This window comes from Mus caroli, unplaced genomic scaffold (genome assembly GCF_978045245.1).
Source record: "Mus caroli unplaced genomic scaffold, Mus_caroli_1 scaffold_5, whole genome shotgun sequence".
NCBI lineage: Eukaryota > Metazoa > Chordata > Mammalia > Rodentia > Muridae > Mus > Mus caroli.
In genome coordinates, this window is record NW_028227260.1 from 24,905,511 (window position 1) to 24,924,714 (window position 19,204).

At 39.6% G+C, this 19,204-nt stretch overlaps 1 non-coding gene across 1 annotated transcript; it reads right to left on the bottom strand.

The window, feature by feature from the left end:
• Window positions 1-1,126: 1,126 nt before the first annotated feature.
• On the bottom strand, window positions 1,127-1,265 carry LOC115030169 (U11 spliceosomal RNA). Its single transcript, XR_003835790.1, has one exon. It is a non-coding gene; the product is annotated as a U11 spliceosomal RNA (small nuclear RNA).
• Window positions 1,266-19,204: the final 17,939 nt, after the last annotated feature.

Sequence of the window (19,204 nt, forward strand, 5' to 3'; positions counted from 1 at the left end):
AGAGGGAGGGAAGATGAGGTAGGGGTTTCCTGGATGGGAGGAAACTGGGAAAGGGGATAACATTTGAAATGTAAATAAAATATCAAGTAAAAAGAAAGAAAGAAAGAAAGAAGCCAATCATTAAAAACAGAAGTAATACAAGAAGCAGATATATGAATTTGCCTTCAAATAATAACTACTTTACTATCTATATCTCTATATTACTATTTTATTTGTTTTCTGATAGAGCCCTGTATCCCAAGTTGGACTTGAACTGCCTTATTTCTTTTTTTTCCTATTTTTTTATTTTTATTGGATATTTTACTTACACTTCAAATGTTCTACCCTTTCCAGATTTCCCCTCTGGAAATCTCCTATCCCATCCCCCTTTCCCCTGCTTCTATGAGGGTTCTCTGCCACCCACCCACTCTAGCCTCCCCACCATGGAATTACCCTACATGGGGCATTGAGCCTTCACAGGACCAAGGACTCTTCCTCCCCCCATTGATGCCTGACAAGGCCATCCTCTGCTACATATGCAGCTGGAGCCATCGGTCCCTTCGTGTGTACTCTTTGGTTGGTTTAGTCCCTAGGAGCTCTGGGGAGTCTGGTTGGTTGATACTGTTGTTCTTTCTATGGGGTTCCAAATCCCTTTAGCTCCTTCAGTCCTTTCTCTAACTCCTCTAGTGGGAACCCCATGCTCAGTCCAATGGTTGGCTGTGAGCATACACTTCTGTATATGTCAGGCTCTGGCAGAGCTTCCCAGGGGACAGCTATACCAGGATACTCTCAGCAAGTACTTCTTTGCATCCTCAATAGAGTTCGGGTTTGGTGACAGTATATGGGATAGATCCCCAGGTGGGGAAGTCTCTGAGTGGCCTTTCCTTCATTCTCTGCTACACACATTGTCTCCTTATTTCCTCCTGTGAGTATTTTGGTCTTGCTTCTAAGAAGGACTGAAATATCCACACTTTGGTCTTTTTTTTTTTTTTTTTTTTTTTTTTTTTTGAGCTTCATGTGGTTTGTGGATTGTATCTTGAGTATTTGGAGCTTTTGGGCTAATATCCACTTAACAGTGAGTACATACCATATGTTTTCTTTTTCATTTATTTCTTTCTTTTAAAAAAATCTTTATTTTAACAAGTGCACAGGCGCTGGGACCAACGATCACCAGCTGCCCAAATACCAAAAAATTATGCTTCCAAAATCTCTTGATGTCGATTCCGCGCACAGAGCAATCGAGTTGCCCTGTGTGTGCCACTCATGACAGAAGCCCCCCCCTTTTTTGTGACTGGGTTACCTCACTCAGGATGATATTTTCTAATTCCATCCATTTGCCTAAGAATTGCATGAAGTCATTTTTTTAAAAGCTGAGTAGTAGTCTATTGTGTAAATGTACCACATTTTCTGTACCCATTCCTCTGTTGAGGGACATCTGGGTTCTTTCCAGCTTCTGGCTATTATAAATATGGCTGCTATGAACATAGTGGAGCATGTGTCCTTCTTACCGGTTGGAAAATCTTCTGGATATATTCCCAGGAGTGGTATTGCTGGGTCCAATTTTCTGAGGAACCACCAAACTGATTTCTAGAGTGGTTGTACTAGCTTGCAATCCCATGAGCAATGGAGGAATGTTCCTCTTTCTCCACATCCTCACCAGCATCTGTTGTCACCTGAACTTTTTATCTTAGCCATTCTGACTGGTGTGAGGTGGAATCTCAGGGTTGTTTTGATTTGAATTTCCCTGATGACTAAGGATGTTGGACATTTCTTTAGGTGCTTCTTGTTCATCAATATGTCTCAGATGAGAATTCTTTGTTTAGCTCTGCACCTCATTTTTTAATAGGGCTATTTGGTTCTGAAAATCTACCTTTTGCCTCCTAAGTGCTAAGATTACAGCATATATCACATGCCGGCTTTAAATGGTACTCTGAAGGAAACACAGACTTCAAGTAAGTGAGGAAAATATTATATCAAGTAAACTATATCCTTAGTCTTAATGTACATGCATGTGCGCACATGTGTATGTCTGTGTATCTGCATGCTTAATTGCTATAACAAAACAGTTAAAAGTGAGTACTTCATGGAACATACTTTATTGCTTACAGCTACAGCATCTGAAACTCCAAGACTAAGAGTTCTCATCTACTTGACCTTAGGCGAAAATACCCTTGGTTGTGTCACAACATAGCAGAGAAACAGGTAAGCAGTTGATTGAAGGAGTTGTGTAGAAAGCCCGGAATCCAGGATTGAGTGGTGGAACTTGCCCCTTTGTAAGAACAACTTAGTTCCATGAGAAGTAAGTCACCACTCAAGAGCAGGATTGATGTCTTTTCAGGGTCACACTTTACCTCTGCCGATCTAATGATTTTGCCCCAGAACACTTTACTTTTTTTTCTTTTCTCTCTTTTCCTTTTTTTCTCATTTGCTCAATTTTTTGTTTTAAAAAGGAATATTCATTCCCAGTTCCCTTTCCTCCCTCTCACCCTTCTTGATCTTGGTCCCTTTTAATTCATGTCCTTGTTTTCTTTAAATGTTATATTTAGTCCATTTAGTGCTTCATATGCATAGTCCATATAGTGTTACCTATATTTATATTAGTGCTGACCACTGGATATTGGATAGCCAATAGGGGTGGCTTGCCCCTGAGGAAAACTGTTTCTCCTGTTCCTACTATTCCTTAGATTTATCCACATTTTAAAAGAGACTCCATCACCTCTCAACAATATCACACTGACAGCCAACCTTCCAGTCCATGAGAGCCCATGAGTCAAACATATCAGTTCTGTTAATTATCATCTTTCTAAACTCCATTTAGTTTTAGAATGAACTTGCTTCTTATAACATGCTTGTACTTACATGTGCAGGCTCCTGTGTTGCAAGCATCCTTGAAACAGAACAGATTCATATTTTTTTCTTTTCTTTTTGAGATTATAATACAAATACATCACATCTCTATTTTTCTCCTTCCCAAGCCTCCTGTATACTTCTCCTTGCTATCTTTCAAATGCATGGCTTCTGTTAAAGATTTTTATATTGCTGTTACATAAAAATCTAGCAAACACCACAGCAATAGTGAAGTAATGGATCTTGGAGGAGAACATCCAACTACTTTACTAGACCAGTATAATTTTTTAACTACATTCTAAATATTTGACCTTAGAGACCAAGACTTAAGGAATCTTCTCTTTCCAACCTATGGGGAGCATTACAGAAAACCACAAAAATACTGAATGGTGGAGCTCATTCAAAATGGATAAATCCATAAAACAAATCCCATACCTAAGGCTAAGGGAATATTACAGAAGATGGGGAGGAAAAATTGCAAGAGCCGGAGGATCAGGAAGTTTGATTTGCAACTGTGTCTCCTAGTAACATCAAACACTACACCAGCATGGCTGCCTGAAATGAGCTGGAAAAGTCTGACACCAACAGACATGATAAAGTGGATGGGGAAATTCCATGAGGTCTTGATCCTATACAAAGAACGATAGGCAACTAAAGAATGCTGAGAGTGGAAGAAATGGCCATCCCCAGGAAACAGCACAACAATTGGTTGTTCAATTAGCCAATGGTCAGCCCTGAAAACACCCTTTTGGATTTTTTTTTAGACTAATCATGGTACTTTTAGGAATACACATGTATATGCACATATTCATGATTATGTTTTGCTATGTTTATTTTGACGATTTCATACATGAATACTGTATTTACATCATTTACATCCCACGTCTTCCTGTCCAACTTCTCCCATGTTCCACTCCAGTCCCTCTCAATATTGTGACTTTCTCTCTCCATACACACACACACACACACACACACATACACACACACACACACACACACACACACACACACACACGTGCGCACGCACGTGCACACGCACACGCACATACACACACACAAGATTGAGTCCACTTATTTTTGCCCATATGGATATATTTCTTTAGGGCTGACCACTGTAGATTGTATAACCTATTAGAAGATTGTTCCTGGAGAAGATGATTAGTCTCTCTTTAAGTACACATTAATTGACTGAAGATCTTATTTAGGGGTGGGGACTTGTGCAATTTCCCCCATCCATGTTCAGATGTCAACTAAAAACCAATTAATTTTTTTATCACTACCTTTGAGTTTGTCTTTGTATAACTGTTAGACTGCATTGCTGTTAGGTACAACCATATAACTAACTTCATTCTGGAAACTTGGATGTGAATAGAAGAAATGTGTTTAATTTTCAGATCTTTTGTGTAAAATCTCTCCTTTGCTTCCTCCTTCTATCCCTATTTATTCACTTCATCTTAAATTCAGAAGACAAGAACTCCTAGGAAATGGTGGAAGAATGTTTAGTTTATGAACCATCATAGGAGAAGTCGCCTATTAAAACATTTAGTTGGACTAAGAGAAAACTTTACATTTTACTATATTGAGTCTCTAACAAGTTGAGGTTGTTTTTTGGAAAGCAATTAACCTTTAAAAGTGATATAATTATTTAATTTTTGTCTTCAATGCTTCGTTGGTTAAAATAGAAGGGAAATCAGCTGAAATGTACCAATTGGAATATGAAGTTCATTTCAAACCTAGGGTTGTCTTTCTAGTTTTACACAAACTAGCAAACCCAAATAGCTAGGATGAGGCCAGTGAAGCATCCAGGGTGGCAGCTTTATGACACAGTGACTCTTTACCTTGTGCTGGGCTGCTGCCAAGAGCGATGTAGCCACAAACTTATTTCCCTACATGGTTTATGGCACTACTATAAATGCTATAAACCATGGCCTTGATGGCCGGATCACCCTCTTCTCTCTCTCTTGTGTCTTGATAGCAATACAAACCTAGACAATGTGGAAGTAAGGTGTGTGTGTGTGTGTGTGTGTGTGTGTGTGTGTGTTTTGCTGGTTTGTATAAATTCAAATTCACACAGAGGCCTGAGGTTAACATTGAGTCATTAGTTGATCTCCACCTTATTTTTATCAACTGAGCCATCTCTTTAGGACCAGCCATCTCTTTTGTTACTTTGATCAGCTATTAAATTGATGTTTACTAAATCAAGTTGACTGACAACCTTGAGCCTCAGTTTCCTTTTCTGAAGAAAAGAGTATCTGTTTCTTAACCCTCAGTGAATGGTTGTTCTCTATTTTATCCCAACATAATACTTTTATTGATTATTTGGGAATTTCATACAATACCACTCATTTTCCATTCTTCTTAGGTCCACTCTCCCACCCTTGTGCTCTCTCCCAAAAAAAAAAATAAGAAAAAAATATGACAAGTACAATGTATGTTGTCCATTTACTCATTGGAACATGGTGAAACTCCCAAATGGCCAGCTCCTTAAAGATAACTGAGACTTTTTGCACTCTACATCCATCCTCACCTAACAGAAACTATCAATTGCGAAGAGTTTCAGTATGTATCACAATTTTATGGACTCTTGAATGGCTTCCTTTCTAGACTGTTTCTTTTTTATGCAGAGGGGGACAGGTTGTTTTTTGTTGTTGTTGTTGTTGTTTTGTTTTTGTTTTTTGTTTTTTTCATAGAACACATTTTTATTGTTTTAGGTCGGTAATGTTTGTTACATAAGCCCAGGAAATCTAAGACTCAGAAGAGTTATTTCTCTAAAAACAATATCCAGTAGGTTTAAAAGGTTATTTTTGCTCTTCTGTTTATACTTGCTTAAATCTTTATTTTTTTAAATTTTTTTATTACGTATTTTCCTCAATTACATTTCCAATGCTATCCCAAATGTCCCCCATACTCTCCCCACCACTTCCCTACCCACCCATTCCCATTTTTTTGGCCCTGGCGTTCCTCTGAACTGAGGCATATAAAGTTTGCATGTCCAATGGGCCTCTCTTTCCAGTGATGGCCGACTAGGCCATCTTTTAATACATATGCAGCTAGAGTCAAGAGCTCTGGGGTACTGGTTAGTTCATAATGTTGTTGCACCTATAGGGTTGCAGATCCCTTTAGCTCCTTGGGTAATTTCTCTAGCTCCTCCATTGGGAGCCCTCTGATCCATCTAATAGCTGACTGTGAGCATCCACTTCTGTGTTTGCTAGGCCCCGGCATAATCTCACAAGAGACAGCTCTATCTGGGTCCTTTCAGCAAAATCTTGCTAGTGTATGCAATGGTGTCAGCGTTTGGAAGCTGATTATGGGATGGATCCCTGTATATGGCAGTCTCTAGGTGGTCCATCCTTTCGTCACAGCTCCAAACTTTGTCTCTGTAACTCCTTCCATGGGTGTTTTGTTCCCAATTCTAAGAAGTGGCACAGTGTCCACAGTTTGGTCTTCATTCTTCTAGAGTTTCTTGCTTTTAGCAAATTGTATCTTATATCTTGGGTATCCTAAGTTTTGGGCTAATATCCACTTATCAGTGAGTATATATTGTGTGAGTTCCTTTGTGATTGTGTTACCAAACTCAGGAGGATGCCCTCCAGGTCCATCCATTTGCCTAGCAATTTCGTAAATTCATTCTTTTTAATAGCTGAGTAGTACTCCATTGTGTAAATGTACAACATTTTCTGTATCCATTCCTCTCTTGAGGGGCATCTGGGTTCTTTCCAGCTTCTGGCTATTATAAATAAGGCTGCTATGAACATAGTGGAGCATGTATCATTCTTACTGGTTGGGACATCTTCTGGATATATGCCCAGGAGAGGTATTGCTGGATCCTCCGGTAGTACTATGTCCAATTTTCTAAGGAACCGCCAGACTGATTTCCAGAGTGGTTGTACAAGCTTGCAATTCCACCAACAATGGAGGAGTGTTCCTCTTTCTCCACATCCTCACCAGCATCTGCTGTCACCTGAATTTTTGGTATTAGCCATTCTGACTGGTGTGGGGGGGAATCTCAGGGTTGTTTTGATTTGCATTTCCCTGATGATTAAGGATGTTGAACTTTTTTTCAGGTGCTTCTCTGCCATTCGGTATTCTTCAGGTGAAAATTCTTTGTTCAGTTCTGAGCCCCATTTTTTAATGGGGTTATTTGATTTTCTGGAGTCCACCTTATAGAGTTCTTTATATATATTGGATATTAGTCCCCTATCTGATTTAGGATAGGTAAAGATCCTTTCCCAATCTGTTGGTGGCCTTTTTGTCTTATTGACGGTGTCTCTTGCCTTGCAGAAGTTTTGCAGTTTCATGAGGTCCCATTTGTCAATACTCGATCTTACAGCACAAGCCATTGCTGTTCTATTCAGGAATTTTTCCCCTGTGCCCTTATCTTCAAGGCTTTTCCCCACTTTCTCCTCTATAAATTTCAGTGTCTCTGGTTTTATGTTCAGTTCCTTGATCCACTTAGATTTGACCTTATTACAAGGAGATAGGAATGAATTGATTTGAGTTCTTCTACATGATAACAACCAGTTGTGCCAGCACCATTTGTTGAAAATGCTGTCTTACTTCCACTGGATGCTTTTAGCTCCCTTGTAGAAGATCAAGTGACCATAGGTGTGTGGGTTCATTTCTGGGTCTTCAATTCTATTCCATTGGTCTACTTGTCTGTCACTATACCAGTACCATGCAGTTTTTATCACAATTGCTCTGTAGTAAAGCTTTAGGTCAGGCTTGGTGATTCCACCTGAGTTCTTTTATCTTTGAGAAGAGTTTTTGCTATCCTTGGTTTTTTGTTATTCCAGATGAATTTGCAGATTGCTCTTTCTAATTCGTTGAAGAATTGAGTTGGAATTTTGATGGGGATTGCATTGAATCTATAGATTGCTTTTGGCAAGATAGCCATTTTTACAATGTTGATCCTCCCAATCCATGAGCATGGGACATATTTCCATCTTCTGAGATCTTCTTTAATTTCTTTCTTCAGAGACTTGAAGTTTTTATCATACAGATATTTCACTTCCTTAGTTAGAATCACACCAAGATATTTTATACTATTTGTGACTATTGAGAAGGGTGTTGCTTCCCTAATTTCTTTCTCAGCCTGTTTATTCCTTGTGTAGAGAAAGGCCATTGACTTGTTTGAGTTAATTTTATATTCAGCTACTTCACCCAAGCTGTTTATCAGGTTTAGGAGTTCTCTGGTGGAATTTTTAGGGTCACTTATATATAGTATCATATCATCTGTAAAAAGTGATATTTTCACTTCATCTTTTCCAATTTGTATCCCCTTGATTTCCTTTTGTTGTGGAATTGCTCTGGCTAGGACTTCAAGTACAATGTTGAATAGGTATGGAGAGAGTGGACAGCCTTGTCTAGTCCCTGATTTGAGTGGGATTGCTTCCAGCTTCTCACCATTTACTTTGATGTTAGCTACTGGTTTGCTGTAGATTGCTTTTATCATGTTTAGGTATGGGCCTTGAATTCCTGATCTTTCCAAGACTTTTATCATGAATGGGTGTTGGATCTTGTCAATTGCTTTTTCCACATCTAATGAGGTGATCATGTGTTTTTTGTCTTTGAGTCTGTTTATATAATGGATTAAATTGATGGATATCCATATATTAAACCATCCCTGCATCCCTGGAATAAAACCTACTTGGTCAGGATGGATGATTGCTTTAATGTGTTCTTGGATTCGGTTAGCGAGAATTTTATTGAGGATTTTTGCATCTATATTCATAAGGGAAATTTGTCTGAAGTTCTCTATCTTTGTTGGATCGTTCTGTGCTTTAGGTATCAGAGTAATTGTGGCTTCATAGAATGAGTTGAGTAGAGTTCCTTCTACTTCTATTTTGTGGAATAGTTTGTGCAGAACTGGAATTAGATCTTCTTTGAAGGTCTTGTAGAACTCTGCACTAAACCTATCTGGTCCTGGGCTTTTTTTGGCTGGGAGACTATTAATGACTGCTTCTATTTCTTTAGGGGATATGGGACTGTTTAGATCATTAATATGATCCTGATTTAACTTTGGTACTTGGTATCTGTCTAGAAATTTGTCCATTTCGTCCAGGTTTTCAAGTTTGGTTGAGTATAGCCTTTTGTAGAAGGATCTGATGGTGTTTTGAATATCTTCAGGATCGGTTGTTATGTCTCCCTTTTCATTTCTGATTTTGTTAATTAGGATGTTGTACCTGTGCCCTCTAGTGAGTTGAGCTAAGTGTATATCTATCTTGTTGATTTTCTCAAAGAACCAACTCCGAGTTTGGTTAATTCTTTGAATAGTTCTTCTTATTTCCACTTGGTTGATTTCACTCATGATTTTGATTATTTCCTGCTGTCTATTCCTCTTGGGTGAATTTTCTTCCTTTTTTCTAGAGCTTTTAGATGTGTTGTCAAGCTGCTAGTGTGTGCTCTCTCCAGTTTCTTTTTGGAGGCACTCAGAGCCATGAGTTTCCCTCTTAGAAATGTTTTCATTGTGTCCCATAGGTTTGGATATGTTGTGGCTTTATTTTCATTAAACTGTAAAAAGTCTTTAATTTCTTTCTTTATTCCATCCTTGAACAAGGTATCATTGAGAAGAATGTTGTTCAGTTTCCACGTGAATGTTGGCTTTCCATTATTTATGTTGTTATTTAAGATCAGCCTTAGTCCATGGTGGTCCGATAGGATGCATGGGACAATTTCAATATTTTTGTATCTGTTGAGGCCTGTTTTGTGACCAATTATATGGTCAATTTTGGAGAAGGTTCTGTGAGGTGCTGAGAAGATGGTATGTCCTTTTGTTTTAGGATAAAATGTTCTGTAGATATCTGTTAAGTTCATTTGTTTCATAACTTCTGTTAGTTTCACTGTGTCCCTGTTTAATTTCTGTTTCCACGATCTGTCCATTGATGAAAGTGGTGTGTTTTTTAGTCTCCCACTATTATTGTGTGAGGTGCAATGTGTGCTTTGAGCTTTACTAAAGTGTCTTTAATGAATGTGGCTGCCCTTGCATTTGGACCATATATATTCAGAATTGAGATTTCCTCTTGATGGATTTTACCTTGATCTGTATGAAGTGTCCCTCCTTGTCTTTTTTGATAACTTTGGGTTGGAAGTCGATTTTATTCGATATTAGAATGGCTACTCCAGCTTGTTTCTTCAGACCATTTGCTTGGAAAATTGTTTTCCATCCTTTCACTCTGAGGTAGTATCTGTCTTTTTTCCTGAGATAGGTTTCCTGTAAGCAACAGAATGTTGGGTCCTGTTTGTTTAGCCAGTCTGTTAGTCTATGAATTTTTATTGCTGGATTGAGTACATTGATATTAAGAGATATACAGTAAAAGTAATTGTTACTTCCTTTTATTTTTGTTGTTAGAGTTGGCATTCTGTTCTTGTGGCTGTCTTCTTTTTGGTTTGTTGAGGGAATACTTTCTTGCTTTTTCTAGGGAGTGACTTCTGTCCTTCTATTGGTTTTTTTCTGTTATTATCCTTTGAAGGGCTGGATTTTTGGAAAGATAATGTGTGAATTTGGTTTTGTCATGGAATACTTTGGTTTCTCCATCTATGGTAATTGAGAGTTTGGCCGGGTATAGTAGCCTGGGTTGGCATTTGTGTTCTCTTACTGTCTGTATAACATCTGTCTAGGCTCTTCTGGCCTTCATAGTCTCTGGTGAAAAGTCTGGTGTAATTCTGATAGGCCTGCCTTTATATGTTACTTGACCTTTCTCCCTTACTGCTTTTAATATTCTATCTCTATTTAGTGCCTTTGTTGTTCTGATTATTATGTGTGGGGAGGAATTTCTTTTCTGGCCCTGTCTATTTGGAGTTCTGTAGGCTTGTTGTATGTTCATGGGCAACTCTTTCTTTAGGTTTGGGAAGTTTTCTTCTATAATTTTGTTGAAGATATTTGCTGGCCCTTTAAGTTGAAAATCTTCATTCTCATCAACTCCTATTATCCTTAGGTTTGGTCTTCTCATTGTGTCCTGTATTTCCTGGATGTTTTGAGTTAGGATCCTTTTGCGTTTTGTATTTTCTTTGATTGTTGTACCGACGTTCTCTATGGAATCTTCTGCACCTGAGATTCTCTCTTCCATCTCTTGTATTCTGTTGCTGATGCTCGTATCTATGGTTCCAGATTTCTTTCCTAGGATTTCTATCTCCAGCGTTGCCCCACTTTGGGTTTTCTTTATTGTGTCTACTTCCCTTTAGGTCTAGTATGGTTTTGTTCATTTCCATCACCTGTTTGGATGTGTTTTCCTGTTTTTCTTTAAGGACTTCTACCTGTTTGGTTGTGTTTTCCTGTTTTCCTTTAAGGACTTGTAACTCTTTAGTAGTGTTCTCCTGTATTTCTTTAAGTGAATTATTAAAGTCCTTCTTGATGTCCTCTACCATCATCATGAGATATGCTTTTAAATCCGGGTCTAGCTTTTCGGTTGTGTTGGGGTGCCCAGGACTAGGTTGGTTGGGAGTGCTGCGTTCTGATGATTTTGAGTGGTCTTGATTTCTGTTAGTAGGATTTTTACCTTTGCCTTTCGCCATCTGGTAATCTCTGGAGCTAGTTGTTATAGTTGTCTTTAGTTAGAGCTTTTTCCTCAGGTGATTATGTTAGCCTATATCAGCAGACCTGGGTGACTATCTCTCTCCTTAATTTCAGTGGTCAGTGTACTCTCTGCAGGCAAGCTCTCCTCTTGAAGGAAAGGTGCCCAGATATCTGGTGTTCCAACCTGCCTCCTGGCAGAAGTTGTGTTCCACTCACCAGAGGTCTTAAGATCCCGTGCGGGGTCCTGTGAGGACCTTGGGGGTGTCTGGAGACTCCCCAGACCAGGAACCCCGGTGATGCAGTGGACCGCAAGGGACTTGTGCCCCTGATCAGGCCGGGTTATCTGCTTCCTTAATTAATGCAGTCTCAGGTCCCACGTGATTGGATTGGAGCAGATGCTGTGTTCCACTCACCAGAGATCTTAGGATCCTGTTGGGGATTCTGTATGGGTCCTCTATGGTGTCCAGAGACTCCCCAGACCAGGAACCCCGGTTCTGCAGTGGACAGGAAGGGACTTGTGCCCCTGATCAGGCTGGGTTATCTGTTTCCCTGGTTAATGCAGTCTCAGGTCCCGCGCAATTGGATTGGAGCAGAAGCTGTGTTCTACTCACCAGAGAGCAGACGCTGTGTTCCACTCACCAGAGGTCTTAGGATCCCGTGGGGGATTCTGTGTGGGTCCTTTTGGGTGTCCAGAGATTCCCTGGACCAGGATCCCCGGTTCTGCAGTGGACCGGAAGGGGAACAGGTTGTTGTAGAAGCCTTCAATGTCTCCCATTCTCAACTATGAATCTGAAGTCATCAGTACCACTGCAAAAAGGAGCTTCCCTGCTCATATGTTTATTCTCAAAGTTACTGAGGTGAATGCGTGCTTTACTTACTCATGCCTTCCACATTCCTTGAGCACATAACTTATTCTTTTCTGCATTTATGGCTATCTATAAGTATTTATGTGAGAGATATATGCCTATGGATTTTAAAACCTAGGCTGGTTTCACACACTTGCTCTACAGAGGAACAGGAGGCCACCTGCATTTTGGTTCTGCCAATTTCTTTCTCTGGTTAAGCTGGATGACCTGTTCTAACCCTGCCACGAAGATAATTTTCTCTTCCATAATTTCCTAGTTGGAATTAACTTACCCTTTGCTTTGGCTTGCTAGATGTCTCTACCTCAGGGACATCTGTTCCATGGCCATGTTTAAGTGAGAACAGGCTTCCGAGCCATATTTTTAGGATCTGGTCCTGGGACAAGCTTAGGAAACTCGAGAAACCCAGAACTCTGCATATATGATGTATCCCTTACACACAGAATACATACATACTCATTTAACCCTTTCAAAAATGCACCCTCTAGGATTTCATTAGAGGTAAATTATAGGCTAATTGTTACAAATCCCCTAGTTCTATTAAATTAGGTTCTTATGAATGCTATTTTCAATAAGAGAATTGTTGGGAAAGGAGAGGGGATCTAGAGAATGGAAGAGAGCCCAAGTCGAGTAGAGTGGTGGGACTCAGAGATCTTAAATGACAGGAGGCAAAAAGAAGGAAAAGGAAGACAAAAACCACCTTGATAAACACATGGAAAAAGAAACAAAAGTAAAGTTTTACCACAGAAAAATGTCCACTGTTGTGTTGTGGACAGTAAGTAGGAACATGACAGTGGGGGACTCAAGATTGTGTGTGTAGATGCTCAAACAACTTAGGCAAAACAACAGGTATGAAAGCAGAATGGCCACACTTGCTGAGTGAGGACCATAGATTGTGAGCCCTGTCTGAGACTGGAATAGTCTTCTCTCTCAATTACTGCAGGGCTCTTCACTGTTTCTGGGGTACTGCCAGATAACATAAAGGCCTGTTGATAAGCTTACTGCAGCTTTCATTCCTATATGTTTGTTATGGTGTGAAATCAAATTGAGAAACAAGAAATAGAGCGGTTTACTTCTAAGATGGCCTTGTTTTATGTGTGATAGGAGGCTTAAATCCAACTCTCATATAATCTACTAAACAACTCTATTTGAAGGTTCATTTGTAATTTCAGTTTCACAGTGTCTCCAAAACCATTCTTGTTTATTTCCCTGTGGTCCAATTGTTTTTGAAATTCTACTTTACTAACTTTTATACATTTTTTGAAATAATTGGTTTCACTATAACATTTCCTATATGTATATGCTATATTTTCATCATCTGTCTTCTATTATAGCCTAGTCTTGCTCCCACTGTTCTCCTTCCTCTACCTCCAAGCCCTGCTTATACTTTCATGTCTTACATCTATTGTTCTCTTTTTTTCTATAGCCATCACATGCCCATAGTGCCTCAGCTGGAGGTGGGACTCTATGAAACCTCCCTCCTGTGTATGTTGGAATGTGTGTCAACTTAACCTTGGGATGCTCTTGTGTATGTAGTCACAACCTTTTTGGTTCATATATACAACAGCCCCAGAAACCAAAAACCAAAAACCCATTTTACAGCAGGCTCTTAGCTGAGGAATTATTGATAATTGATGTTTGCTTGAGTTGGGGGTAGGAGGAGAGTCATTATTTTTGATATATAGTCCTTGGTATGCTATCCATGTTCCTTTGCATACATGAAGCACAGAAGCAGCATTAAACTTAAAAGAGTACATAGGGTTGGGAGGAAAAGGTGGGGGTTGCAGGAGGAATTGGAAGGGGGAAAGAGCTTGGGGTAGATTTGATCAAAATATTATATTCATGCATGAAATTCTCAACAAAATTTGAGAAAAATAAAAAAAAAAGAAGTGTAGCTGGACTTACTGCAGCTTCTTTAAAGTTTTTTAGCTCTGCTGTCAGAATAGTAGAGAAACAATGAAAAGAAATAGGGATCAAATTAGCAGGTAGGGTAGGAAGCCTGTGTTAATTTGTCACGATCCATCACAGTATGTCCGTTTTTGACCCAAGGAATCAGATAACACTAATCATTTATGGCAAAGTAACATGCAGAAACCCAGTAATTGGATATCTGGTGGCATCATGCTGTTATCCACATTTCCTGGACCAGCTCTAGATGATGCTAGTGGGAAATAGGAAATACATGTAAATTAAACCAGTCCACCCACTGTTGTGCCTCTCCTTGTCCCCATGGTTACAAGCTGCCTAGTTAATGCCAATTCTTCTAGGCAAAAGGACCCCCACAAGAACATGAAGCCCAAGTGAGTCCCCATACTATTTTGCTAGGCTGATTGTATAAGACAAGTAAGCTTGATATACTGAAGTCATTGGGGCTCAAGATGAGTAGACAGCACTGTGAGTTAAATATCTACCCTTAAACTTGCTCAGTTCTCTAACAGTTTTTTCCATGTCCCTCCTCTTTCTTTCTTCTTTGTCCCTTCTCTTTTCATGTGTACTTCTTCAAACAGTTGGGTTATTTACATCCCCATGGTATACTGTGAAAGTGCTACCTAGTAACAAAAATTAAATTTACCCATGTACCCCTGCTTGTATTATCCCCTTACCCTCTTTCCCGTTACCAGAAGTAATAAATGTCTGGTATCATATATTTATTGTTTTATGATATACTAATTAACCCTTCTATCTATCTATCTATCTATCTATCTATCTATCTATCTATCTATCTATCTTTCTGTGGGTGTGTGTTATATATACTAGTAGTACTTTGCCCCTTTTCCTAAAGCAAATTTTTAAATATCTCTATTTCTTTTTTTTTTTCAAGTTGGGGAGGAAAGGGTTTATTCAGTTTACAATTCCATACTGCTGTTTATCACCAAGTAAGTCAGGATTTCTTACCCATGTCTTCTGTCAAAAAAAGAAAAACCAATGAGACTTACCTCAGAGCATTTTGTGCCTTGCTGCATACATAGAAGCTAAAGAAACACTTAGAACATGAATAAGAGTACTAGTGGTAGTAGTGGGGAAGGGGTTGGGGTTTGGGGTGGTAGTGGTGGGGGAGGGGTTGGGGTTTGGGGTGGTAGTGGTAGGGGAGGGGTTGGGGTTTGGGGTGGTAGTGGTGGGGGAGGGGGAGGGATGGGGTGATAGTGGTACAGAGGGGGTGCAGAGTGGAGGCGGTAGAGGTGGGGGGTGGGGTTGGTAGTGGTGGTGGTGGGGTGGGCTGGGGGAGGGGGGCGGGGGAGGGTGTGGTAATACTCAGAATCTCCCTCAGCTGTCCTTTCCTTTCTGCATGAAATCATGAACATCTCTACAACATGGCATTCATTTTGTCTGTTGTTTTTTCTAATTCTCATTTTCCCCTACATTCCCACAACACCTATTCATACCTGAATTCTAGATTATTTTCATGCTAACAACAAGTTTGTTTGCTTTTAAAGAAGTGGTTCTCAGTATTAGTGGTCCTTACTATTTTAAGCACACTAAAATCCCCTGGGAAGCTTAAAAGTTCCAATCTAAGCTCTATCCTATACCAATTAAGTGGAATCTCTAAGGATAAGATAGCTATCAGCATTTTTAATGGTCTCCTGATGATTTTAAATGCATAGCCTATCATAGGTCCTACCTAGGTCTTACTGCAGAAGTTGTGAAATTCTGGCTGAAAAGTCAAATTCAATTCCTTGTTTTTATAAATAAAGTCCTAATTCTAAGAAGGGGCAAAGTGTCCACACTTTGGTCCTTGTTCTTAAGTTTGGAGCTGAGATGAAAGGATGGACCATCTAGAGACTGCCATACCTGGGGACCCATCCCATAATCAGCCTCCAAACGCTGACACCATTGCATACACAGCAAGATTTGGCTGAAAGGACACTGATATAGCTGTCTCTTGTGAGACTATGCTGGGGCCTAGCAAACACAGACATGGATGCTCACAGTCAGCTTTTGGATGGAACACAGGGCCCCCAATGGAGGAGCTAGAGAAAGTACCCAAGGAGCTGGGGGGATCTGCAACCCCCCAGCAACAATATGAACTAACCCCCCAGCAACAATATGAACTAACCAGTACCCCCTGGAGCTCGTGTCTCTAGCTGCATATGTTTCAGAAGATGGCCTAGTCGGTCATCAGTGGAAAGAGCCCATTGGTCGTGCAAACTTTATATGCCTCAGTACAGGGGAACATCAGGGCCAAGAAATGGGAGTGGGTGGGTGGGGGAGTGGGTGGGTGGGGGAGGGTTTGTGGGGACTTTTGGGATAGCATTGGAAATGTAAATTAAATAAATACCTAATTTTAAAAAAGAAAAAAGAAGTCCTACTGGTCAAATCGACTTTATGTATGTTTATATGTGGTTAATTTTATAGTGAGTGATATCAGAGAGACTTCCTTTGGAAGCTAATAGAGCAGATGCAGAGACCCACAGCCAAACATTAGAGAGAGAGAGAGAGAGAGAGAGAGAGAGAGAGAGAGAGAGAGTCCAGATTAGAGACCCCCTATCAGGTTTCTCCCCTTGGATCTCAGGGAACCCCACAGAAGAGGAGGATGATAAGAGCTAGAGGTGTTAAGGATAACATAGCCCATAGAATCAACTAAGCCAGGCTCATAGGGGCTCAGAGACTGAAGCAACAATCACAGAACATGTGTGGCTCTGTGTTGATCCTCTGTATATATGGTATGGTTGTTTAGCTTGGGATTTTCAGGAAAATCCTAATGATAAAAATGGGGGTTTCTCTGACTCCTTTGTCTGCTCTTGGGACCTCTTTCCTTCTATTTGGTTCCTTCATGTAGCCTTGATATTAGGGTTTATGCCTGGTATTATTGTATCCTAAGATGTTTTCAGCAAATGTCCCTGGAAGGTCTGCTCTTTTCTTGGGGAAAAGCAAAGATGAAGGGAATGGATCTGCTGAAGAGAGGTAATGGTGGAAACTGGGAGGAGCTGAGGGAAGGGATACAGTAATCAGGATATATTTTATGATAGAAGAATAAAAAAATGACAGTGACAATACCATGTACCAGGTAAAGTTAAATAATTTGCCCTTGTAAATTCTGCACACAGAGCAATTGTATCATTGACCCTCAACATCATTTGTTATCTGAAAAATTGTAGGAAAAACCATGTGTTAACCCTGATCTTAGAAACTAAGTACAGGACCATGTCATATACACCTCTTCATTTCTTGCCCTTGCCATGTTCTAGACTTTGTTTACAGTTGTTAAGAAGTTGCCAAAAAATAGATAGAAATAAAGATAAAAGTGTTTGAAGTTTGCTTTTGTTGTTGTAACTCTGACATTCCGTGATTTTGTTTTTAAAGAATTCTATTCCCCTAACTGGTTAGGACATGATGAATAGAGAACACTGGAAATATGAAGTCTGAGATCCTAGCTCACTTTCTTCCCTGTGTTGACTGTCAGAACCTTGTGCCTGCTTCCTCACAATGGCCATCTGGAACACTGCTGTTTTAGAATCTTTAATTGGCTTTCCTCATGATCTGTTTAATTTGAAAAATGAACTGGTGGTTTTGGAGATCTCTCACACATTTTACATTTATATTGTATCTTGCCTCCCCTTACTTAGCTGTTTTATGTTTCAATTATTTCTCTCAGTATCAGTAATGCCTGAGAGAATGATTTAAGATGGAAGAAAGATTGATTTCAGCTCAAGGTTTCAGTGGGTTTAGTCCATCAGCTGTCTCCATTGTTTTGGAAATGTGGTGAGGCAGAAGATTTTTGGCAAGGTATAGTCAAGAAAAGGTGCCCAACTCATGATAGCTGGAAAGGACAAGGAGAAAGAGGGAAATAGAGAAGGTGTAGAGAAAGATAGAGTCAAAGAGAAAATAAGATAGCATTTCCTATTTTTCACTGCTTTCCAATAATGCCATTAAATTATCAAGGTACATTAAATTTATTAATTCACTGACAACATCAGAATTCTTATGATTCAGTCAGTTCATAAGAAGCCACCACTGAACACTGCTGCACTGGGAGCAAAGGAGTCTTATAGAGGATGCTGCATAACAAAATCATAGTACAGTGGTTTGAAATTAAAATTGAAAAATTGTACTTTTCAAAAATTGAAAATAGTATTTTATACAATGTATTCTGATTACAGCTTCTCATCCTCATCTCCTTTCAGATCTTCCCTACCTCCTCACCTATCCTACTCCGTGCCTTCTTTCTCTTTGTCTCTAGAAAACGAAATAGAATTAAAAACAAAACAAAATAGAAACACACACCTTAAAAACACAAAATCAGAAACCATAGTATACAAGCAAAATACCATTAAGATAAATATAGGACAAAATATTGACCTTCTACTGCTAGGCCTAGGACTTGCCCGTTAAGTATTAAAGCTGGCATTTTTGATTCAAGGAAATCTGAGCATGAATCCTGGTACTGTAGCCATAACATTGACCCTCTATTTCTGCAGCTACAAAATGGTCACAATAATACATAGCATAGAAAATTTTAGACCAAGGACGAGGTGAAGATCATATGCCCAGTACAGGGGAATGCCAGGGCCAGGAAGCAGGAGTGGGTGGGTTGGGGAGCAGGGTGTGGGGAGGGTATAGGGGACTTTGGGGATAGCATTTAAAATGTAAATGAGGAAAATATCTAATAAAAGAGAAAAGGTTTTAGATAACATAAATGAGATAATTCCAGCAAAATACTAAGCATAGTGCTGGAAAACAGTAAACTCTGAGGTATTGTTTAAAGGGAGCTATTGTTAGTCTCATCATTATTATAATGTCTTTTAAAAACAATGGCTATGTCCCTTAGTTACACATAGGTACAAGGACTCAAGAGAAGCACTAAGAGAATAAGGAATGTTAATCATACAGGGGAGTCATCTCCTCAGTGGAAGAGATAGGGTCAAATGCTTTCAGCATTCCATCCAGAAAGCTGAAACTAGATTTTATTAATGACCTGGTGACATTTTATGCTGTGGCGACAGACTACACCCAAATTCCCTAGAATGGTTATCTTAGACTCTTCCAACCCTAGACCCATCTTTAG